This window comes from Triturus cristatus, chromosome 2_2 (assembly GCF_964204655.1).
Source record: "Triturus cristatus chromosome 2_2, aTriCri1.1, whole genome shotgun sequence".
Lineage (NCBI taxonomy): Eukaryota > Metazoa > Chordata > Amphibia > Caudata > Salamandridae > Triturus > Triturus cristatus.
In genome coordinates, this window is record NC_140582.1 from 874,575,993 (window position 1) to 874,600,201 (window position 24,209).

Here is a 24,209-nt window from a genome sequence, read left to right on the forward strand (position 1 = left end):
TGGGAGAATTCCACTGCCTCACCATCTCCCAAGGAGCTTCACCCAAGTAGAGTCATCAGCCTTCACCAGAAGCATATGAATGTTTTTATATGGGAAAGCTACACAACACCAATTAAAATCAGGCACGACCAATCCTCCTTTAACAAGCCTACGTCAACGTTTTTCCAGGCCAACCTAGCGCCCTAATGGGCCCATAAAAGCTCACGGCCTTCCCCTGAATTTTGTCAGTACATGATTTTGGGAACCCCACAGGAATAGCATTGGAAGATGTAATTTGGGAAGGATGACCATTTTTATTAAATTAACACGTTCAAAAATAGTTAACAGGAGGTTTTTCCATTTGGCTAATAGACAGTCTATTTCTCTAGTGACCCTTTGCAGACTAAGCTGCTGGATTTTATCTATCTCTTCCACTATTGTGATTCCCAGGTATCTAAAATTAGGGGTCCCTTTCCCATCCCAGTCCTTAACGTTCCAGCACATTATCTAATTTTTGGAGGTGTTAGCTGAATATCCAGAAAGGAAGCCAAATTCTGCCAATAAATGTTCCACCCTCGGAATACATGTAGCAGGATCAGCCATATAGATTAATAAGTCGTCGGCGTAGAGCGCGACCTTACTGCTATAAGACAGAGAGCTCAAAGGGACTACGAAAGCATCAGATCTCAGCAACTGAGCCAAAGGTTCTATATATAAGGCAAATAATAAAGGTGAGAGAGTGCAACCATGCCGTGTCCCTCTTAATATACTGAAACTGGGAGTCAGAGCGCAATTGAAGTGGATCCTAGTTGATACCCCCTCATATGTCGCCTTAAGTTTATATAAGAAATTAGGTCCGAATCCCATCCCTCTCATGACCTCCCAAGAAAACTCCCAACACACTCTTTCAAAAACTTTAGCAGCATTGAAGGCAACTGCGGCCAAGGGGGCTGAACGTTCGATGGCAAGATCTATTGTGCCAATGAGCTGTTCAGTCTGCTCCTGTATATACCTCTTTGGGATAAAGCCATTCTGGTCTGGATGTATTAACTGTAAAGCAAGCTTAGCCATTCTCCCCACTAAAATACTCATGCAGATCTTATAGTCCGCATTTAGCAGGGAGATTGGCCTATAAGAGTTAGCCCTAATGTTGTCTTTAGAAGGCTTCAAAATAAGAACAATTGTAACCTCTTTCTAAGAACTAGGGACTTGTCTGCCCTGTCTATATATTGAATTGAACAGGGTTTCCAAAATTGGTACCAGCTCCTCTATTAAGAGATTATATACTTCGTTGGGAAGAGCATCAGTGCCTGTGGCTTTACCATTCCTGCTTTTAGTGAGACCTAAACAAATCTCCTTCTTAGTTATGGGAGCCTCAAGTATCTCAAATCTAATCATTGTTAAACTAGGAAGTTTTATATTACTCAGCCAGGCCTTTAGAACTTCAAAGCTAGGAGAAGTCTCTTCCCTATATAGTGTGAAAAAGAGACTAGGCAGGGATGCATGTCCTCCATTTCATCAGAGACGTCCCCACTATCATTCACAACTAATTGGCTAATGAGATTCCTAGATCTATCTGCCCTAGCTTTCAAGGCCAGCAATCCACCAGCCTTTTCCCCATACCCGAAGTTATTCATACAGCTGGTATACCACTGCGCTCTACTCTTTTGATCAATTTTATCCCTGTAGTCTTGCCTAGCATCTTCTACGAGTCTCTGTATCCGCACCCTTACAGCTGCAGGGCCCGAGTGAGCCAGAAGAAGATCAACCTCCAATGAGCCCACTTTGTCCTCCAAATCTATTAAACTTAAACATGCAGCCCTATTTTTGACATAGGACAGATTTTGTAACACCACTCTAATGTATGACTTAAAGGCATCCCATACGACATCTAGGGAGGTGGATCCAATATTGTCCTCGAAGAAGGCCAAGCATGCCTGCTTTAATGCCTCTCTCATCTCATAATATCCATCTTGGCCTGGGTGGCCGGCTATAACCGACTAAGGAAAAACAGATTGCAGCATGGTCCGAAATATGACCTGGGAGAATCTTTACAGTAATTATTGCTTCCATAATGGCTTTCTCTGTGAAGAGGTAATCTAACCTTGAGAAATGCCCATACTTTTTACTATGAAGGGTAAAGCCTTGGCTGGCTCCCCTCTTATAACTCCACACATCTAGCTGGGCCAGCTCATGCAACATGTTGTTTGGTGTCTGACGTACCCAAGGGGTATTATCATGATGGCTTCTATTAGACCTATCATGTACGGGGTCCAATAAAATGGTAAAATCCCCCCAATTATAATAGGAGCTGTAGCTTCCATTATATTCCATTCAAGGTTAGATAAATAGGAGGGGTTGTCAAGATCGGGCCCATAGAAGACAGCACATACTAGCTCTGCCCCTTCACAGTCTAAGGTAGCAATTATCCAACTCCCAGTTTTATCAAGTTTGGAGGATTTAATAACGCAGCCCGCCCCCATTTTATTAAGATAGCAACACCCTTGCAATGCGCTGCCTGCTCTGAAACTAGAAAACACTCAATCCAGGGGTATTCTGAAAAAGCAGCTTGACCTTCAAGGATGTCTAAGTGGGTTTCCTGAATCAGACATATATGCGCCTACTTTCTTCCAGATATTTCATCACCAATCTCCACCTACGCTTACACCTAAGACTGTAAACATTCCACAATAGGAATACTAGCTCATTAACTCCACTCATCATAAAAATTTAAACTCATAGCTGTCGTGGACCGATACAATGGTGCAGCAAAATGCTGACAGTGTTGTCTAAGGCTTTGTATGTTTGTCTGTGTGTGAGGAGTTTGAAGAGAGCTCATTTGTGGGATTGGATTCCTTGTATCTCTTTGAGGTGTGGGATGATGTGAGTGGGAGGTTCAGTGTGAGCCTGGCAGCTATCTTGGTCTACAATCTCCTTGTCAGTTGGGTGTTCTTTCCAGTATAGAGTGCATTGTTGTAGTCCAGCTTGCAGGTGATGAGGGCTCAGGTTATGGTTCTGCAAATGTTAATAGACAGCCATTTGAAGATTTTCTTCAGCATTTTATATGTGTGAAAGCAGGAGAAGGAGACTGACTGTGCTTGGCTGGTCACGGGCAGTAGATGGTCAATTACTGTTCAGAGGTTCTTTGCGTGGGTTGCCGGGAGAGGTGTGTGTCCAAGTTCATCAGGCTACCAGATGGAATCCCAGAGCGAGCTGTCTTTGCCGAGGATTACTACTCCTGTTTTGTCTGTGTTGAGCTTGAGGCAGTTAGTTTTTGCCATCTGGCAACTTCGGTCATGCAGATGGAGAAATTGGTCCAGGTGTTTTACCTCTTGTTGTAGAGGGAGAGTATGAGCTGAGTGTGATCAGCATAGGCTATGATGTCGAATCTGTGGGTACAGATGATGTTGGCGAGTGGGGTCATGTAGGCATAGAACAGAGTGGGCTGCGTGAGGATTCTTGTGGGATGAGGATAACTGCATCCAATGTGAAGGGGGCCAGACTGACTGTCTGGATGCTGCCTCTCAGGAAGGAGGAAATCCAGCAAAGTGTGGGTCCTTGGATGCTATCTTTTTGCAGTTGTTAGATAAGGATGGGGTAGGAGATGGTTTCGAAGGCTGATGAAATAACCAGTAGGATGAACTATGTCTATGATCATCTGGATGTCTTCTGTGGCAGTGATGACGGTGGTCTCTATACAGTGGTTGGGCCTTTATCCGGATTGAGTGGTGTTAAGGAGGTGTTTGTCGGTGAGGTGGTTGGGTAGGCGTATGTTTATCACCTTTTCCATGACATTTGCCAAGTTGGATAGCAGAGAGATAAGTTGAAAGATGGCTAGTGCCTTTGGGCCTTCTGAGGTGATCTTGAGGAGGGGGAGTACTGTGGCATTTTTCCAGGCATCTTGGTGTGTGGCTGTGATGATTGAATCACTCAGGATCAGGGTGAGGGCTGTGAGAATGGATTCCAGTTCTTTGATCAAGAAGTGGTGAGGACAGGGTGAAGGTGCTCTGGATTATATGGACTGCATGGTCATTGCAGTTTCTTGAGTTGTGATGGTGGGCCAGGTGGTCAGTGTGGTCCTCTAGGTGTTGGTAAATATAGATGGGCAGGAGGGCTGCAAGGGTGGAAGGGTCTGGTTTGTGCTCAGAGTTTTTATAGATACTGATAATCTTGTTGCTGAAGAATAGGGAAAGCTGGGTGCAGAAGCCCTGAGATGGCGTTATACTGGTAGAGCTTGCTGTCAGATAGGTAAAGTTTTTCACTTTGGTAAAGATTTCCTTGGAGTTGTTGGCGCTGCTTTGATGTAGTCAGTGAGAGCGGAGCATTTGGTGGCTCTGGTATGCTGAAGGTAGGGTCTGAGGGCATATTTGTGTTAGTGTGATGTGCTGGATTTTGCCAGAGGAAACTGGACAAAAGAGATGAAAACACCAGGAAGGGCGATTCATGGGAGTTGAGTCTGATGGACTGGCTTTCTCCACTTCCACCATAACCTGTCTAATATGACATTGTATTCAGTTCTGAATTACACAAAAATCCCAGCAGGTGGAGATAGAGGTGTTTTCTACCCTAATAACTCTACCACAGGTTGTGTCCTTATTTTCATTCTCAGGCCTAAGTTTGTATGTATTTACAACTTCAGGAAAGTGGTAAGGATGTATAAAAGCAACTTAGTCTGAGCAACCAATATCAGATGTATTTTTAGCTGAGGCTCTGTGAGACCCACACACACAATGTGGTCTCCTTTTACGAGAATGTAGCTTGTATAGATGAAGGATGAGGGAGTCAGACACTGAGCACGGTGGACATCTTGTGTAAATCTGCCATTATAGAAAAAACATGTCACCCCCAATCTGTTTTACTAGGGGAGCTGAAATACAGACGATCAATGATGCTCAAAGAGATTGAAGCCTTGTGCCAGGAAGCCAGCTCTCTACTCCTTTTGAACTTTTTGTTTCACATAAAATTATCACTGGTGTCTTGGGCCAATTTCAGATGGTTGAATGACGTTACAACACATGCTTTTACCCCGCATGCCATTAGAACACAATTTTGTACCCCGACTTGCTGTCGGGAGTGCGCTGGAGTTTGGAATAGAGTAATTTACTATTCCAACTCCAGTCTGTGCAACAGTAGGGAAGGTGTTGGAGTTAAATCCAACACCATATGCCCTCTACAGCAAGCCACTTTCGTTGTAATGGCATGCAGGGTAAAAGCATGCGTTTTAACAGTTGTTTCCCATTTCAGACAAGCAGATCGGTGTTAACTCCTCACTGAATCTGCTCCCATGGAGAGATGAAATTCAGATGGTGGGTACAGATCAGAGAGGTTTGCACCATGTTTAAGAATCCCAGATCTGCATTCCACTTTTAATTTTCATTTCACAAAAATCAATTGCTTGTGCCCATGTCGCCATTCAACATTAACTGAAGGGTACGTATATGGAGAAGGGAAGTGTAAAACACAAATCATCTCACTTTGATGGGTTCTGAAATGCAGATAATGGGTAAAGGTCAGAGACAGGAAGGCCTTTTTCCATCAAGCCAGACTATCAACATAGATTATTTTTACAATTAATAGTTTCCGATATCCAAGCACATCTTGGATTCCTTAAGTTGTGTATCAGTTGCTCTCATAAACAAAATGCCCAACCATTAGAGTTCAAATGCAGATGGCGGGTAGAGGTCCAACAGATGCACACCTTGTGCCAGTAAGTTTGTCTGCCCCAAGATTCTATTTTTAATATGTTTTTCAGAGATCATTTAAGCTCCCCTCAAGGAGATGATTGGGAAGTAACTTCCCTGCTCTGCTCCTCCACAGGATCTACAAACCAAATGGTAGGTAAGGGGCAAAAAGATTGATGCCATGTGCCATGGAACCGGTGCCTTCAAACCTAGATCCTGAATTTGTTTCAATTTCTTTACTTAACAACAAATGTGTTTCAGACTTCTTACTCTTTTTCCATCTTTTTAATTTCATTAAAAAAGTCTGTGATGTCAAGGCGTCATATCTGTTCCCTGAGATGGCAGACTAGGAGAAACACTGTCAAACCGCTCCCCCAAGAGAGCTGAAATGAAGATAATGGAAGCAAGTGGAGAACAGAGAGGGCAAGTATTGTGTCAGGAAGCCGAGACCTTCACTCTTGTTCTATTCTTTCATTTACAGAAAAGGTATTACTAGCAACCAGGGGACTTCAGGTCCCTAGGATCAGAGTCCACAACATAATGCACTCAATTTACTTCCACAGAGGAACCTAAATGTAGATGGTGGTTAAAGGCCTTTTCGAAGCACATCTTATGTCAGAATGCTACTTGCTCATTTTCTATTTTTTGTTTCATAAACAACAATGATTTGTGTGCATATGGAATCTCATGTCTCTAGAGATAGGCAAAATGATAGATATAATCCTCAATCTGGTCCGCTTGTGCCTGGATGTCCTACTACACACTCCATTTCTATTCAATGATCACAATATGTGAACGCTGATATTTAGGGGCCTGCTAGATTTGGGGGTCTCTAGTTGGAATAGGTAGGTACCTGTGACAAATAGGGACCCTTGCGTCTAGTTAGGGTAAAGGGGTACACTCCTAAAATAACCCCTGCTCACCCCCTTGGTAGCTTGGCATGAGCAGACAGGCTTATCTCAGAGGCAGTGTGTAAAGCATTTGTGAACACATACAGTAATCAAGTGACAACACTACAGATGGACACCACACAAGTTTTATATCAAAAATAAGTATTCTTTATATAGACTTATCACAAGACCACAAACAACAAAAATCCACAATACTGTACTTAAAATGGTAGAATTAGCTTAGTTCACTTAAGATGGTAAATGCGACACTCAGAGTTCAATGTACCTTAAGATGCGTAACGCAAGACAATGAAAGTGTTGCAAGGACCATGATGCGTTGAAGATCTGGTGCAAAGAAACAAAGATAGCACTTTCTTCTTGATGCGACATGCTTCCCAGTGATTGCGCGGCGTCTGCTGCGACGTCGATCCTCTTCTCTGGCAATGCAAGATGCTTCCACACTATGCGTGCCGCTACAGGCCCTGCGACACGCTTCCCAGTGATGCGACGTCGTCTGCTGCGACGTCCATCCTCTCTCCTGGCGATGCGAGTTGCTTCCACAACGATGCGAGCTGCGACAGGCCCTGCGACACTGTTCCCGATGATGCAGCGGCGTCTGATGCAACATTGATCCTCTTCTTCGGCGATGAGCCCCGACCGGACCTGCGACACGCTTCCCGGAGATGCGGCGGTGTCTGCTGCGACATCGATCCTCTCCCCTGGTGATGCGAGGCGCTTCGGTGGACCTGCAATGACTCAACGATTCTTCTGCGGCATGCTTCCCGGTGATGTGGCGGCATCTGCTGCGACATCGATCCTCTTCTCTGGCGATGCGAGGCACTTCGTGTTGTGAAGCGGCAGTTTGACGACACGCTTCTTGTTCGTGAGTCGCGCTTCCAGCTCCTTGCGACACGCAGTCCCTCAGAAAGCCTTGCAAAACAGCAGGCACTTCCAAAGAACACTTGGGGAGCTGGTGGGTGAAGTCTGTGGTCCTCTGAGACTTCAGCAGGAGGCACGCTCTTTTCCAAGCCCTTGGAGATGCTTCACAAGTTGAATAAAGTGCACACAAAGTCCTTTCTCCTTTCTTTGGCAGTCAAGCAACCACTGCAGGCCAATCCCTCAAGCTTAGGGATAATCTCTCCTCAGTCTCTTCTGGTACCACTCCTCAGCAATGGATTCTTCTTGTTTCCCAAAGTGATCTAAAGTACTGGGGTCTGGGTCCCCTTTTTATACAGTTTCTCTTTGTTCTCTGAAGGCAGAGAGACCTTTGCCTAGTCCAAACCAGTTCTGGTCAGTCCTGGAGCACTTAGTTGACATGACTCCTTCTTTCCTTTCACAGTGCAGGGCAGAGACATCAGACGCACCACAGGAGGTGGAGCCAGCATTGTGGAGGGAAAACACAGCCCTATTCAGGTCCCAGGTGCAACTCCTCCCACCTATGTACATGGAGATCTCTCTATTCAGCCCTGTGCTGACTCACCCTTTCTCTGGGAATTCCCCAGCCCCCTGGAATCCCCCAGCCCCTGTCACTCAAACTCCAGACAAGGAATACAAAGCCTAGCAGAGGCAGGTTTGGATGGTTAGACAAGAAAATACCTACTTTCTAAAAGTGGTATTTTCAAACACAGAGGGGTCGATTCTGATCCGGGTTGGGCAGCTCTCCGAGAGCCTTACCTTGCAACTGACACGTACCCGTAGCCGGTCCGTCCTGTTCATGAAGTACAATGCGCATAACTGCCAAAAAACAAGATCGACACGCAGGCTGTGATCAAGTTCCATTCTCCGTCTGAGCCGAAACTCGAAACGCCGCACCGAGTCACCCGGAAGCAGTATCCATAGCAGTTTCCGGCCAGACACGTACGATGCGTACTTACTACGTGCCGCACGGGTCGCCACATACGGCACGTCACAGCATCCGGAAAAGAAGGATATCAGCTACGATTCGCGCCACAACTCAATCTACGGCTACGAGACGGACCAGCTTTCAACGGGTACAAGAAGGAGCATCAAGCAGCGTGTACGAGACAAACAGATCATGAATCCCATCGCGCAGGTCATACCAGTACTCTACATCTATGACCAGATCAGGAACAGACGCGGACGGCGTAGATGGAAAGTCAGACACCCACCACACAATCAAACAACACGTACCCGCAAAATGGCACACACACAGAGGGGATCCACATCCAGGTCACTAACAACAGGCCACCATAGGAGATGTATGGCCAGCACCACTACCAACCCCACCCATAGGGCTCATGTTGACCATCACTAATGCCACCCACACCCATAGGGGACCTGTTGCCCATCACCCCTGCCACCCCCACTCATAGGGGACCTATTGCCCATCACCCCTGCCACCCCCACTCATAGGGGACCTGTTGCCCATCACCCCTGCCACCCCCACCTATAGGATGGGTGATGCGCCACACATCCATCATACTCCATTAGGTATGTCAGCAAAATACTTCCCCCCTAACATCATGACAACAGTCTGTGACAAATGCCCACAACAGTGATTATGACTTTGAACATACAATGTAACTAACAGCACATGTGTGACCAACAAATGAGTGTGGCCTACACAAGGCAAGCATCACTATAGCACTGTGTCAATGTAAAAATAACACCCCCTCACTGTGTAGAACAAAAATTAAGTGTGGGGTTCCAAACTGCAGCAAATGTTGAGCATTGTGGTGATGGGGTCTAAACCCCCCCTCATTACAGTGACCAAAAGGTAAGTGTCATCATGGTCAAAGCTACAAATGCCAAACAGCATGTATGATTCCTGCTCCCAACACATGAAACACTTTTGGGGCAAACTAGTGGTTGTGTCCCATACCCACAGAGATGTGGTGATGCTAACAGTGCTGTGAAAACAAAACATACTCTCGGCCATGTGCAGACAAGCACCACACATGGGGGCTGACAATGCATACAGTGTACAATGACACAAGAGCAGAAGTGACCATCACAAAGCATACACACATCTCGAAAATAGACACACTAATCAAAACAACCTGTGTAGACTGTATGTGTCAGGTCACAAACTCCCATTCCATGCCGGCAATGGTACCTAACAACCAGGATGAATGTGCACAATGATGTGATATGACTCACAGGGACAGCAGGGAAAATCACAGAAACAGCATCCAGACATTGGCCCTCAACAGCAATACCAATGCACTGATGCAGATGCACAAACACAAAAAGGCAACCTCACACTGCACATCTGACACAACATGTGTGTGTGTGTGTGCGTGTGTGTCTCAGTATCCCCAGGCAACTACAGAACACATGAGGGGCGCTGAACCACAGTGACACAGATGTGGACACAGTGCCATACAAAAGTAAACCATCATTGGGACATCCTTAGTGGACAATCAGGCATTGTGAGATGAGAGGGAGCACAACAGAAACATGTGACACAAGCTGGAATAAACACAAACTAACACAGCAAGAGACTGAAACACAACAGCGCTACCCCCAGGGACCAGACATTGGGGTGACACAAGCATGCATGACACCTCCACTGTGCTGACAAAGGTAGATGTCATACAAACGGGGAAAACCAGACATGTGTCCTGTGCCACAAACGTACATCACATCTACACAAACACATCACTCAGCATGGCCCGTCATCCATGGACAAACGGGAGCTAAGGGCCCATCCATGCCAACATTTACATCAATCCACCCTCAACACCACACACCCTGAACTGCACCAATGTGCATCTGTGAAGCCCACATGGACAGGTGACATTGCCCATGCACCCATGACAAACACAGGAATGTTGGGAGGAACTATGGTGCACAGACTCATCACACAAGGACAGTTTGCAACCCTGGTGAATGACAGACATACTGTACAGTATGCGGTACATGGCCATGATGTCAAAGCTCACGTAACCTTCAGAATACCTCCCACAGTCCCAGGACAATGCAAAAGCCAAGGAGAACCACAAGGCACACATGATGACACCTGCAAACATTGGAGCCCTGAACCGGACAAGTGGGAGCAGTCACACACACATACACATGTCTCAATCACTGAAAGGTACCACCTAGGGACAACTACATGATATTGCAAACTAACAAGTGCCTTGGGGACTCCTGACTGTGTCCCATCTGCGTCTGACAACATCACCACAACTCAGAACTGAAAAATCCCAATTATGAAACACCAATTAACAGTAGTGTGTCATGCACCCACACATCTGGTAGCCCATGGCAAAGTTGTGGGATGAACACAGTACCACTCAGCAAGCATAAACCACAGGAACATATCAAGGGAACACTGCCCGTGTATGAAAAGGGATGTGGACACACACACACATGCTGACACAACACACACCATGGGCCCAGGCTATGTCACAAAACAACACACTTACTTGAGGGGACCCAACTCCTGTGGAAACCCAGCTGTGCCAAAGATAGTCACAGCACGTCTCACTCATGTCAGCAGAACACTTGGTCAGTCAGCCATCAGTTACCACACAATGAAGGCTCTGGTCACAACAGCCTGGGTACGTGAGTCTCCCCTAAGTCATCTGCACATACTCAACACATATGTACAGCAAGTTGCACAGAGGACCCAGTTGCTCCTATGCCAATGATGCCCACACCTGTAGGTCCAGTGGAGATGTGCACAAAGTCAGGGAAATAGAAAAATTGGACAATGGAAGCACATCATATGTGCATAGGTGCAAGCCACAGATGTGACCATGCAAATGAGTTGTTCACAGAGATGTCCACAAATTGTTGATCATGACACACCCAGTTAGCTGCAAAGGATGACATGGATACCGACCAGAATAGGATACATATCTCATGGACCATATGGAGTACCTCACATCAACACCTCAGTATTCAACATTGGAAACTAAGCATTACAGGTGCAAGGGCATTCTAAACATCATCAACCTAATGTACCGCTAAATCAAGTTCACAAGGATAAAGAAAAAAACTTTATTCAGCATAAGAAAATTGAAACGTCTGTTAAAACAAAAGGCCAATGGCCAGTCCATTATCAAATTACAAGGAGTGAACTTGAGTGACAACTGTCACACGTTGATTTCCTGCACTGGAAGAACAGGGGAGATCACCTCGGAGGGGCATACATGGGGGCAGGCCAGGCACCACAGGGACAGGCTCAGGGCGCAGCAGAAGGAGGCAGTGAAGGGGTGGTAGATGCAGGAGAGTCACTTGCAACTGCAGTGGAGCTGACTGAAGTGGTGGGTGCAGTCACAACTGTGGGGCACAAGTCAGATGGGGTGGGTGCTGGCACAACTTCAGTGGGCAGGTCAGATGAAGTGGATTGGGTCCCCACTGCAGTGCCTAAGTCAGACGGGGTGGTCGTGGACTCCACTGCAGTGCCTAAATCCATGTGAGCGGGATGGGGTGCAGGTGAGGTTGGCAGGACAGAGGGGGGAACACGGTCCCCACATCAGTGGCACTAACCGTCTGACCGGGTGTGGAGGAGCGAGTGTTAGGGGGGAGGGCCTCAGCATTTTGGGTATGGTGTAGCTGTGGTTGGGGGAACCTGGGGCAGGGCGAGGCGGGGGAACTTCTGGAGTGGTGGCCTGGGGGATGGAGGATGGAGACTTTGCATTGGAGCTGCGTGGGGGTGGTGGGGTCTTGCTCTTCTGGCTCTGGGGGGACTTGCGGGTGGGGGCCACATTCTGACTGCGCCTAGGGGAGGGTGTCCGTCTGTGAGGGGCACTCCCCTCTGTGTGTGGGGACTTCCTCTTCCCCTTGTAATCTGGGTCGGTGGGGAAGAGGCCAAGGTCACAGAGGAAGAGCTTCTGTGGAGATGGGGTTGCAGGTGAGGCAAGGAAATGGGGCTAAGAGGGAGAGGTTTCGGAGGACTGAGGAGTGGTTGTGGATGACTGTGTGTGTGTGTGTCTGCAAACCAGCCACTGTGAGTGTGGTATCAGTCCCCTGCGCTTGCTTGTGTGCACGTCTAGACCTTGGTTTGGGTGTTTGTGTGCTGCCCGTGTCTGTGGCTTTGTGAGAATGTGAAGGTGTCTGTGTGCTTGGGACAGGTAGGCTGCTAGGAATCGTGGGTGGTGCAGGGGTAGAAGGGGTGTGGGACTGTTGAAGGAGGGACACTACTGCCATCAGGGAGAGGGCCACAGACTGATTGGTCCTCTGGAGGGCTGACATGCCCGATGAAATGCCCTCCATGAATGACACCAGTTGCGTCAACAGAGTGATGTGTGCATGGAGGACACTCAGCATCGATTTCTGCCCTACATGGATCTGTCTAAGTAAGTCCACAGACTCCTCACTCAGGGCAGCAGGGGACACAGGGGCAGGGGTGTGGTGCCTGGCACAAAAGAGACATGCTCCCGAACCGAGAGCCTCCACGGACCTCTGGGATGGGAGCCGATGGGAGGGTGGTGATGGTGGTGGTAGGGGCAGTGGCGGGGACAGCCTCACTAGCTGGGGTTTGGTGGCTGCTGACACCTGCCTCCACAAGGGAGTCATCCTCCATGCTGATGTGGCCCTCAGCTGGGGGGATGGTGCTGACGACTCCTCGGTGTGGCTCCACTCGCCCTCCGTGCCACTGGGTCCCCCCGAATCCTCTCCTTCTGTCCCAGTCAGGCTCTGTGGCTCCTCCTGGTCCGTGGAGCTAAACCCTCCTGTGGCCGTGGATGTATCTGGATAGGAATAGGAAGAAAGAGAACAACATCAGTCACCTGCACACACCACAGTGAGTACATCACATCACAGGGCAAGCCCTGGCATCATCAGCTAAACACTGATCAAAGTGCTAACACTGTTTAGAATAAGCCAATTGTCATTCTCAACATCAACCATGGCACACATATCCCTCCTTGACTTGAAGCCATATGTCTGTTGCATGTTGGATGCTTATACCCCAATGTCCCGACATGCACCACCCACACATCAGTTGGACATGCAAGTGAACATGTAGGAGTATGTCACTGTACACACAGCACATCTCTTGCCACTGGCATGCCTGGAAAGTCAGTCAACACTGTCTCCTGTCACAGGGGCAGGGCATCCATACAACAACAGTATGCACTGTGTCACAATCATAGCTCATGGATAAAGCTAACTCTGCAGATGACAAGTGCACTTGCCCATCCCCTGCAAACAACATATCCAGAACCCAGAAGACCCCAAATCATGCAAATCAGACATATGAGTCTCTGCAAACACAACTCCCTGTACATTAGCACATCACAGTCTGCCGTGCATGTAACCCAGCTGCCTGAAGTACACAGTTGCATACACCATTGTGCGCTGTCAGATGATCACACACCTATATGTCACACAGGTCTTGTCTCTCAAAGTCACATCTCAGACGTCCTGGTGACCCTCCAAATCATGGACACACCAGTTGTACGTAACAGGAAGCCACACCATAATGACACAGAGGCAGACACCTGAAGGCACATGTCACTAAGCACAACCTGTAAGTTGATAAACAGGAGGGGGATCACAGAGTGTTTCTAAATGCCCTTGAGGAGGCATGACTGCCCAGGTCTACGTGAAACAGTGTTTGACCCTGGACAGTAGTCAGGTGGCTAAGCAAGTGTGACACACTTGATATACATACTTCTGGGGCCCATAAATTGGAGTCCCCTGCGGCATGGTTTTGTTTGAAATACCCCAGCCACATGTGGCGAGTCAGACCAGAATTTGGAACACATATCAAGGGCACACACAGATCACATGTCAGATCACAGGCATTGGGTAAACAATTGAACCACCCATGAAACACACAACAGAGTCACAGGAACAGATGCTGTCCGGTAGCTGAAGCATAGCTGACTGCAGGGACACAGTGCCCTAGTGACACACGCAACAGACTGTAGGGGCCACACCTGTGGAAAAGATGAGGAGGGTGCATCACACAATTGAGGGACCTGAGTATTGGACTACAAGACCTACGTAATGTGGAAGTGGGACCAGGCCAAAAGACTGCAATTAGCATGTCAGACATAGTACACAGATTAGGCATGGACTTACCCCCTTCTTGCTGCTGTCTGGCCTTCAGCTGCCTATCCAGGTACGGGAAGACCACCGCCAGTATCTGGAGCATGTGGGGGGTCAGGGTCCAGTGTCCGCCCCTCCTGCATGGAGGTGACAGCTTTAACTGGACCCTAGCGATCCTCCGGGTCCAACTCCGAAGGTTCTGGCAGTTGCAGATCCGGCGCTTGTAGACCCCCACCGAACGAACTGCCTGGGCGATGGTCAGCCATATCTCCTGCTTCTGGTGGGCATCAACCTGTGAGGATGACAAAGTTAAAAGTCCATTAACACACATGCCCCATATGTGTGCTGCACACATTTGGATATACATGTCATCATCACAAAGGGAAATGAGTTACACAGGTAGTGCAACCATGGGGAAGGACCAATCACCTGCATGTCTGACATGCTAACAATGCCTGGGAAGTTTAAGCTTGCACTAATGCACTTTAGCAGCAGAACACCTGTTCATTACATGTACCTACACACTTTGGGGGATGAAAGTAGTCAGTGAGAATGCTTGCCACTGGTGTACACACTGCTAGCACTGTTAGTCAGACAACATGCACAATTAGGAAGGCAGTGGACTGCACACTCACCTGCTCCCCTGGTTACCCATACAGCTTGCTGTACTGTGGAAGGAGCCCGTCCAGCAGGGCTTGGTTCTCCTCCTCAGTGAAGGCTGGGGCCCTCTCCAGAGTACGTGCAATAGCAGGAGCCAGAGGATGCAGAGACAGCAGCAGTGGTAGCAGGGATGTGGTACAGGAGCATGTAGTGCAGGCAAGTGAGCTCCCTGGGGGCCAGCCAGCCTTATATCTGTGCTGCAGAGGCTGAATCTGTGCCATGTGTCCCAAGTGATAGGTCCAATACGGTTGCATTCTATGAATCTGGCCAATCCATGGAAATGTACGACTCGTACACGCCTTCCTCATTGTTCAAATCTTCACCTTCATGAAACACTAGGAATTGCAACATTGTTGTAGGCATCCAACTGAATTTCCAGCGCACAACTCGTACAAGTTTTGAATCCGCATCCGTCCCCATGACAGTCCAGAGCCAATGGGTGCGTCCGGCTCGGTCAACTGACTGTACAACGTGTATTTTTGAAAATACACATGCACCCGTCTCCATACGATTCAATGGCCAAGGTGTACGCCTGTCTCGGACCATGCCTGACCGACGCGCATGCATGATAGTCATCCGCGTCGGGCCTCATTGCAGTCAATAACAAAGTGTATGCACGGCTCGGTCATGAACCGTGCAATGTGTACGCATTGTCACCCGTGTTGGACCTCATTGCAGTCAATGGCAAAGCGTACGCATGGCTCGTCATGAACCGTGCAATGCGTACGCATTGTCACCTGCATCAGAGCTCATTGCAGTCAATGGCAAAGCGTACGCACGGCTCGGTCATGAACCGTGCAAGGCGTACGCATTGTCACCCATGTCAGACCTCATTGCAGTCAATGACAAAGCGTACGCATGGCTCGTCATGAACCGTGCAATGCGTACGCATTGTCACCTGCATCAGAGCTCATTGCAGTCAATGGCAAAGCGTACGCACGGCTCGGTCATGAACCGTGCAATGTGTATGCATTCTCACCCGCGTCGGACCTCATTGGTGTGACTATTCGACGGATTCCACACACAATTAATTGCCAGGAATACCTGTGCACACATACCACACTACAGCATTGGCCACACAGTGTCCCATGGCATGTAAGGCTGCATTTCCTGTGTGTTGGGGTGGCCACATTTGGTTTGTGGGGTGGCACTTTTGTTCAGCCACTACCAGGCTGAGCACATGTACATGGGGCAGAATCCTTTGTGTGTTGTGCACATTACCACTGTGATGTGCAAATGTACAGTAATGGGCATGAGTCACGGACACAGTTTTATGTTGGATATGTGTAGGACATGTCACATACACCCTGAGTCCTGGGGGTGATGGCATGTACATCACAGTGAGACCTGTAGCCACAATTCAGATGTGCTCCCACAATCTGTGTGCATGTTGTGTCTCAGATGTGTCTGATCAAATGTGGGCAATGGGAGACAGTCTCCACATCCATGTGGTATATGCATCAACGTACATGTAGGGCCTGCAGGGACAACAGTGGCCACTACCTGTGGGACTCCCGCTTGCCTTGTGGTGTGTACGTGATACGCCATGTCCATGCCAGGGTCGATGTGGCAATACAGGGACCCTGGGTATCTGCATGGCAAAGATATGTGATGCCTGGGAGACATCAGGCCTCACTTGTCACTGTGGTGCGTGTTTGTAACGTCACAGCAGTACATAGGTCGGGTGACACAGCCAGATGATTGGCCATTGCACTACATGGGACTCATGTGGACACTTGGAATTGAGATGTGAGGTGATGGTCATGTAGGTGAAATATGTGTCCATGCCCAGCAGCACACACCTCAGTACATTGTGTAATGTCATGATGTATCATGTGATATTGAGCCTGGTCAGGGCCACATGGGTGGATGAACCGACAATCTTTCTTTGTTCATCTCTGTTCTGCAGGGCACCAGCTGTCCATCGACCGTTCCCAGACCTTGAAACCATGCAGGAACGCATCTGCATCCGACGGTACCGCTTCACCAGGCCACTGATTGAGGAGTTGGCAGAGCAGTTGGCACCACATCTGCTACCTGGCCGGACATACCCTACAGCACTGACCCCAGAGGTGAAGGTGATGGCAGCCCTGCACTTGCTACTGGTACCTTCCAGTACACTGAGGCTACAGCAGGTGGGATGTTGCAAACTATATTTAGTCGTGTGCTACGCGATTTCTTGGAGGGGATTCTGAGCTCACTGAAATAAAGGATGCCTTTTATACACTGGAGAGGATGCCGAACGTCATCGGATCTATTGATGGGACACATGTGGCCCTGATACCACCACAGTCACATGAGCAGGCATACCGTGACAGGAAACATTTCCACTCGATCAATGCTCTGGTGGTATGTCTTGCAGACATGTGTATCACACATGTGTGTGCACGGTTCCCTGATTCTGCGCACAATGCCTACATAATGAGGAGTAGTCGCATTGCAACGCTGATGTCACAGATGCCAGATCAGCGTGCCTGGCTTGTCGGTTTGTACTGACTGTTTATCATTGTGTGTGTTTGGCAATGTTGTATTCCCGCACTCCAATAAAACTCAGCTACTTTTACATTTTTGTGTGTGTAGGTGACTCCGGATACCCCAACATGCCGTGGTTGCTGACACCCCTCAGGAACCCTGTGTCACCAGCCGAAATGCGCTACAATGAGGCACATGGTCAGAACAGGAGGGGGATTGAGCGGACATTTGGCCTCCTGAAAAGCCGCTTTCGCTGCCTGGACAAGACCGGAGGGGCCCTCCCATATGACCCTGCAAAGGTGTGCAAAATAATCTATGTATGCTGCATGCTACACAACATGGCAGTGCGGAAGAAGGTGCCTCTCATCCAGGATGACGATGACCAACCTCCAGCACCTGTGGAGGATCCCGGCCTGGGCCAATATGCCAGTGATGAAGAGGATGAGGGTGACGTCCGCTCACAGCTCATAAACAACTTTTTCACCTGAATGTGAGTTTCCAGGGTTGTTATGTCAATGTATGGAGTTAGCCTGGAATGTGTTGTGGCTGCTCTGTTGCTGTATGAGTGTGTCTGTGTGCCACTTGACTGGATGCATGCAGTGATGTGTCCATTCAGGTGGTGTGTAATCCACAATAGGGTGGTACTGCTAACTTATTTTTGTGTAGGTTTCTTGTGACATATTATGTGCATGTGTATTGCATTTCTCTCGTGTTCTGCTGTGGTTTTGACTGTGTCTTGTATCTGTCCTTCCCAGAGTAATTTGCCTGTTGTTTGTTCAACACTGACCCCCAACAATCAGAATCCGACACCAGTGTGGGAGTAGTCAATTGATATCAAGTGATGTGCCACACACCCCTGGACTACAATTCTCCAACACTCTGTGACCGTGTGTCCACCGTAACGTACAATTGCCTTGCAACTATTTTTGAATAAACATGTTGCTGATGTGTAATGAACCTGTGCTATGCTTTGTTAGGTGCGTTGTCTGTCTTCCCACATCTGAGTGGCATTTGCTTACCTCACCTGTGGACTTGTTACCACTGACGGTGGATAGGTGTTGTGTTTGTGCATACCTATGTGATTCAGGTCAACATCATTGTGTGGGATGAGTAACATGGCCATGGTGAGTATGTGTTGTGTTGCCATAGTGGTGTGTCTCCCTCACATGTGTCACGTCACAATGACTCACCTAACGTTGGTCACATTTGTAGGAGAGTAGGATCTGCTTCACATGGGTACCCCCACTTATTGCTGGTGTTTCACTATTTTTCAACCATAGTCTGGCTGTGGCCCTGCTAATCAGGACCCCAGCCTAGCTGCTTGCTCTCTAAAATGGTTTGCATGTACAATTGGTACATATCTAATTGCATTCTGGAGTGCCTTATAAGCCCCTAGTGTATGGTATACTATGTACCAAGGCAATAGGTACCTCCGAGGCCTACCAGGGGCTGCAGCATGTATTATGTCACCCCTGGGAAGCACTACAAAGTGGCACCACAGGTCTGCTACTGCAGCCTGGGTAAGGGTGTGCTTGCACCCCTTTCAGTGGTATAGGCTACCTATATCACTACCATATACAGACACATATAAACCTATAAGCCACTCCTATGACAGGCCTTGATAATCCTGAAGGCAGAGTGCTTGGTTTTATGTGAGAGGGTGCCCAAGCATGAGCTGAGCCCCTCTGCAGCATTCGGAAATACTTCCTTATGGCTGTTCTGTGATACAGCCATACCATATACTCTTAAGTGCATTATAACCTTGCGGTAAATGCTAACTTTGGAATGGCTGCATCAAAACATGTTGTGTTTCATGTCAAATACTTTGGAATACTACCCCCGCCAATTCTGGCGGCGGGGGTAGCATTCCACCCTTCTAGAGGGATAGACATGTTCACACTGGCTAAACCCGGTAGGACTTTCCTGAGCCCTGGCATCACAAAATGGATGCCTCTGCCACAGACACGGGTCTAGCCTCCTGCTGCTGACTGAAACTCCAGCAGGGGAGGCCTGGACAATAGGTTTCCTGTCGAGGGAGGTGTCACCACCTCCCCAGACAGGCAGATGTGTATTGGGGCTGGGCGGGAGCGCTCTCTAGTGCTTTGAAGTCCTGCACTGGGGGCACACTTGGTGTCCCTGTGCATAGTCCAGTTCAAACCGGTTGCAGGGGCTACCTGCCCCTGCTCTGGTGCGAAACTGGACAAAGGAAATGGGTGTAACCACCCCTCTTTCCAAGCCCACTCATTGGTGGGGCCTTAGAGTTAGTCCATCCCCCAAACTTACTATAAGTATAGGGATCCAGTCCCTAGGACTTTAGACTACCCTGGACGAAACTCTGCAACATATATCCTGGACCTTCGACTTTCTATCACGACTAAAAGACGGAAGAAATCTCCCTTGGGGTCAAGCAGTGACTCCCCTTGGCAGGCACCAAAGAAGCAACTGACCGGTCTGCATCGCTGAAGCTCCCAGCGGACGCTGAAGTCTTTGCATCACCAGAGGTGGATTTCCAGACTTCCCCGAGGCTACCCTGAGTCCACAGCTAAGCTGAGGCCTGTGGCTATCGTGGGTGTTGTGGAACCGTGACCCCTGGACACCGTGATCTTTTGCAGCAACACTATCTTCCTGGATGTTCTTGAAGTTGTGCTTTGGGCTCCAAGTAGCCCCAGCCTTGAGCACCTCCTGCACCGAAGATAGTTGGCCTCCACTCTACAAGTGACCCGTGGGCCACCTTCAAGTGTGACTGCTCAAGGCTCCTTTGCGATCACTAGCCCGTTGGCTAGCAGGTCTCCACGAAGGCAACTCCTTTTCTGCTTGGGCTTTCCCGGTTGCTCCAGATGTGCCCTGACTTACCCTTGCTGGGTGAGTCCCTCAGACCTTACTGGTCTGCACCGTAGTCCTTTCTCTAAATTCCAGTGACTTGCCCATAGAAGATAACGAGAACCCGCAGTTGTGTTCTCACACTGCATACAGTCCCTGTGGGTCCCCTGTGTCACTATCTTGGGTGGTTCCTTGGGGTCCCAGCGATTCTACAGACTACAGGCCTAGTGTCTATTCCAGTCGTGGTTCTTATACCACTTTTTTGGTATATGGTTTGGTTAGCCCGAAGGCTCCTCTCCATAGCTACCACGAGGATAGCTTTTAATAAAGGTTGTCTTTAGCCTATCACCTTAAATGACATGATCAAAGGACTCCCAGAGAAGCTTAGGCGAAAATGGGACCTGCTACAGCCCATTTGAACTTCTATTTGGTCACCCTTTCAGGGGTCCATTGTGTTGGTGAAGGAAGGATGGGAGTTACCTCTCAAGCCCCCAAAGCAAGACATAGTGGACTATGTACTTGGTCTCCGCTCCAGGATGGCTGAGTACATAAAAAAGGCAAACATAAACCTTGAGGCTAGCCAGAAACTGCAAAAAGCCTGGCATGACCAAAAGGCTGCACTGACTGTTTACCAGATAGGACAGAAAGTGTGGGTTTTGGAGCCTGTGGCCCCAGCAGCTCTCCAGGACAAGTGGAGTGGACCCCACACTATTGTTGAACAGAAAGGGGAGGTTACCTACTTGGTAGACCTTGGTACCCCTAGGAGTCCCCATAGGGTACTTTATGTCAACAGGCTAAAGCCATATGTGGACAGGGCTGACATGGGCTTGCTCATGGCTACTGATGAGGGACAGAAGGAAGAGAGTGACCCACTCCCTGACCTCCTCTCACAGAACCCTGATGATGGGTCAGTTGATGTTGTAGCCTTGGCAGGCAGCCTCACTGCCCAGCAACAAGCTGTTTGCAGACAGGTGCTCAATCAGTTCAGACATAGGTGGGGCCTTAGAGTTAGTCCATCCCCTACACTTACTATAAGTATAGGAATTCGGTCCCTAGGACTTTAAATTACCCTGTACGAAACTCTGCAACATATATCCTGGACCTTCGGCTTTCTATCATGACTAGAAGACAGACAAACTCTCCCTTGGGGTCAAGGAGTGACTCCTCTGCTTGGCAGGCACCAAAGCAGCAACTGACCGGTCTGCATCACTGAAGCTCCCGCTGGACACCGAAGAGTACCTCCTGCACCGAAGATAGTTGGCCTCCACTCCAAGAGTGACCCGTGGGCCAGCTTCAAGTGCAACTGCTTAAGGCTCCTTCGCGATCACTAGCCCGTTGGCTAGCAGGTCCCCACAAAGGCAACTCCTTTTCTGCTTGGCCTTTCCTGGTTGCTCCAGACATGCCCTGACTTACCCTCACTGGGTGAGTCCCTCAGACTTTGCTGGTCTGCACCGCAGTCCTTTCTCTAAATTCCAGTGACTTGCCGTTGCCAAGGCTTGTTGGGTCCATTCTGGGCGCCAACACCGCAGCACTCGACAGACTTTGTGGGACAGCTAGAATCCGGCTTGTGGACTTTGTCGACACCTCCTGGACCTCGTGGCTGAAGAGTCAAGACACCCATCAACTCACCTGAAGCACCCAACATCTGTGGGCATTGGTCCATCCTGCCCTCGGTCACTGGCAAGTGACCCAGACTCTGTCCTCTCTGCTTTCAGGTTCCTTCCATCCGAGATCCAGCCTTGGATCTCTTCGGACACTTCTCCTCTTCACGGAAGCAGCAGTTCTTTGCAGGCTCCCATTGAAATCGACGACGTGACCCGACACCAAAAGACACCTATGCACCCGGCTTCCCTGGGTGAGGTAACTCGAGTACTCAGGTGCTCTCGTGGGTGCTAGCCCTAGAACTTCCTAAGTCCAAAAGGGTTTGGTCCTGACTCGATTAGAAGTGTCCCTTATCTTTAAATTTCCAACCGCGACATTGCCCATAGAAGATAACGGGAACCCGCAGTTGTGTTCTCACACTGCATACAGTCCCCATGGGTCTCCTGTGTCACTACCTTGAGTGGTTCCTTGGGGTCCCAGCGATTCTACAGGCTCTAGGCCTAGTGTCTATTCCAGTCGTGGTTCCTATACCACTTTTTAGGTATATGGTTTGGTACGCCCCTAGGGCCCAAACGTGTATTTCTGCTATTGCTGATAATTGCTGACTTGTAAACAAAATACTTCGAACTCCAGTCTCATAAAGAGACTAGAGGGGTGTGTTTTATACTAAATACATATATTTTAAATATATACCTGGTGTGGTTGTCTTTTCATTTGATCATTCAAGAGATTATAGACTGGTAAAACAAGCTGCTTTACATTCCTTCAAGACTTAGCCTGAAGGCTGCTCTCCATAGCTGCCACTAGGATAGCTTTTAATAAAAGTTGTCTTTAACCTATCACCATAAGGGGTTGTTTGGACTGATACAAGGTGCCCACTAGAACTAGTGGACAGCATATATCAGGCCACCTTCACACAACATTGTTGCAGTATTTGGCATACACTGTGTTGTGTAGCAGATCGACATCTCCATGACACATGACAAGTTGGAATCACAAAAGAGGCAACTATGGTGTACTGGTGAGTTTATTTTCGAACATGTGTGAGGAAAGTGCACAGGATGGTGGGTGCTGAACATTGGTTTTGTAATCCAAAGTTCACATTAGAGTTGGAAGTGTTGGTAGATGAAATGTCCAGAGTAAAGTCCACAGTCATCTGCTACATTGGCCCAACATGAACCCTCCATGACATGTGGGCGAGTTGTGTGCGATTGAACAAGGTGAACGGGTTGCGCACAAAGAACATTGTCCAGAACAGGTTTAGAGGCCCTGGTGGATGTGCTGGGACATCTGCCTCTCACATGTTTTTCTTCGGACGACCCCTCTTCTTCTTGGGGGGGGGGGGGATCCTCAGGTGCAGGCCTCTGTGGTGCAGGGGACTCTCCGCCAGAGTCCTCCTACCTCCCTGTGGTGCTGGCAGATGGTGTTGCAACAGATGTTGTGGCCACACATGGATGTGTGGACAGGTTTGTGTTGATCTGGCGGAGGTATTGGAGTATGTCCCGATGCACCGCAGTAAGGGAATCCCACTTTGCCTCCATGCGGGCATGGTGGGCAGCCTGCTCCTGTTGCATGTCCTTGAGGATCCCCACTACCTGGCCAAATCCTCCGGTGCTATCCTGGTACGCATCTATGATGCGTGCCAGTTGGGGGTCATCATGCAGTCCAGACCCCTCTGCAAGGCACGCCCTCTGCCTCCCACCCCTCCCAGCACCCCTATCCACACAGGCAGGACCAGCAGCGGGACGCACAGGTGACACTGGGACCCCTTGGGTGGTGGTGCTGGTGGTGTTTGCTGTAGCTTCCGGGGGGTCCTGTGTCCCTGTGCTGTGGGTGTTCAGTGGCCTTGGTCTGTCTGTGTTGGCGGGGGTGCCCTGTCAGTTTCCAGATGCTGGAGGCATGGGTACAGGGGGTGCAGATGTTGATGCTGCTGGTGCTGCATGATGACTCACACCGGAGGGGCCAGGTTGGTCGTCGTCATCCGAAGAGGACAGAGACAGAGTCCAACGAGAGAGCTCAGTGTCCACCAGAGTCTGGGACTGGGAATCCTCTTCATTTGGTGCTGGGTCCCCAGGCACCACCTGTGTTTGAAAGAGACACACAATGTGAGTTATGTTTCTACAGGCATCAGTGGTTC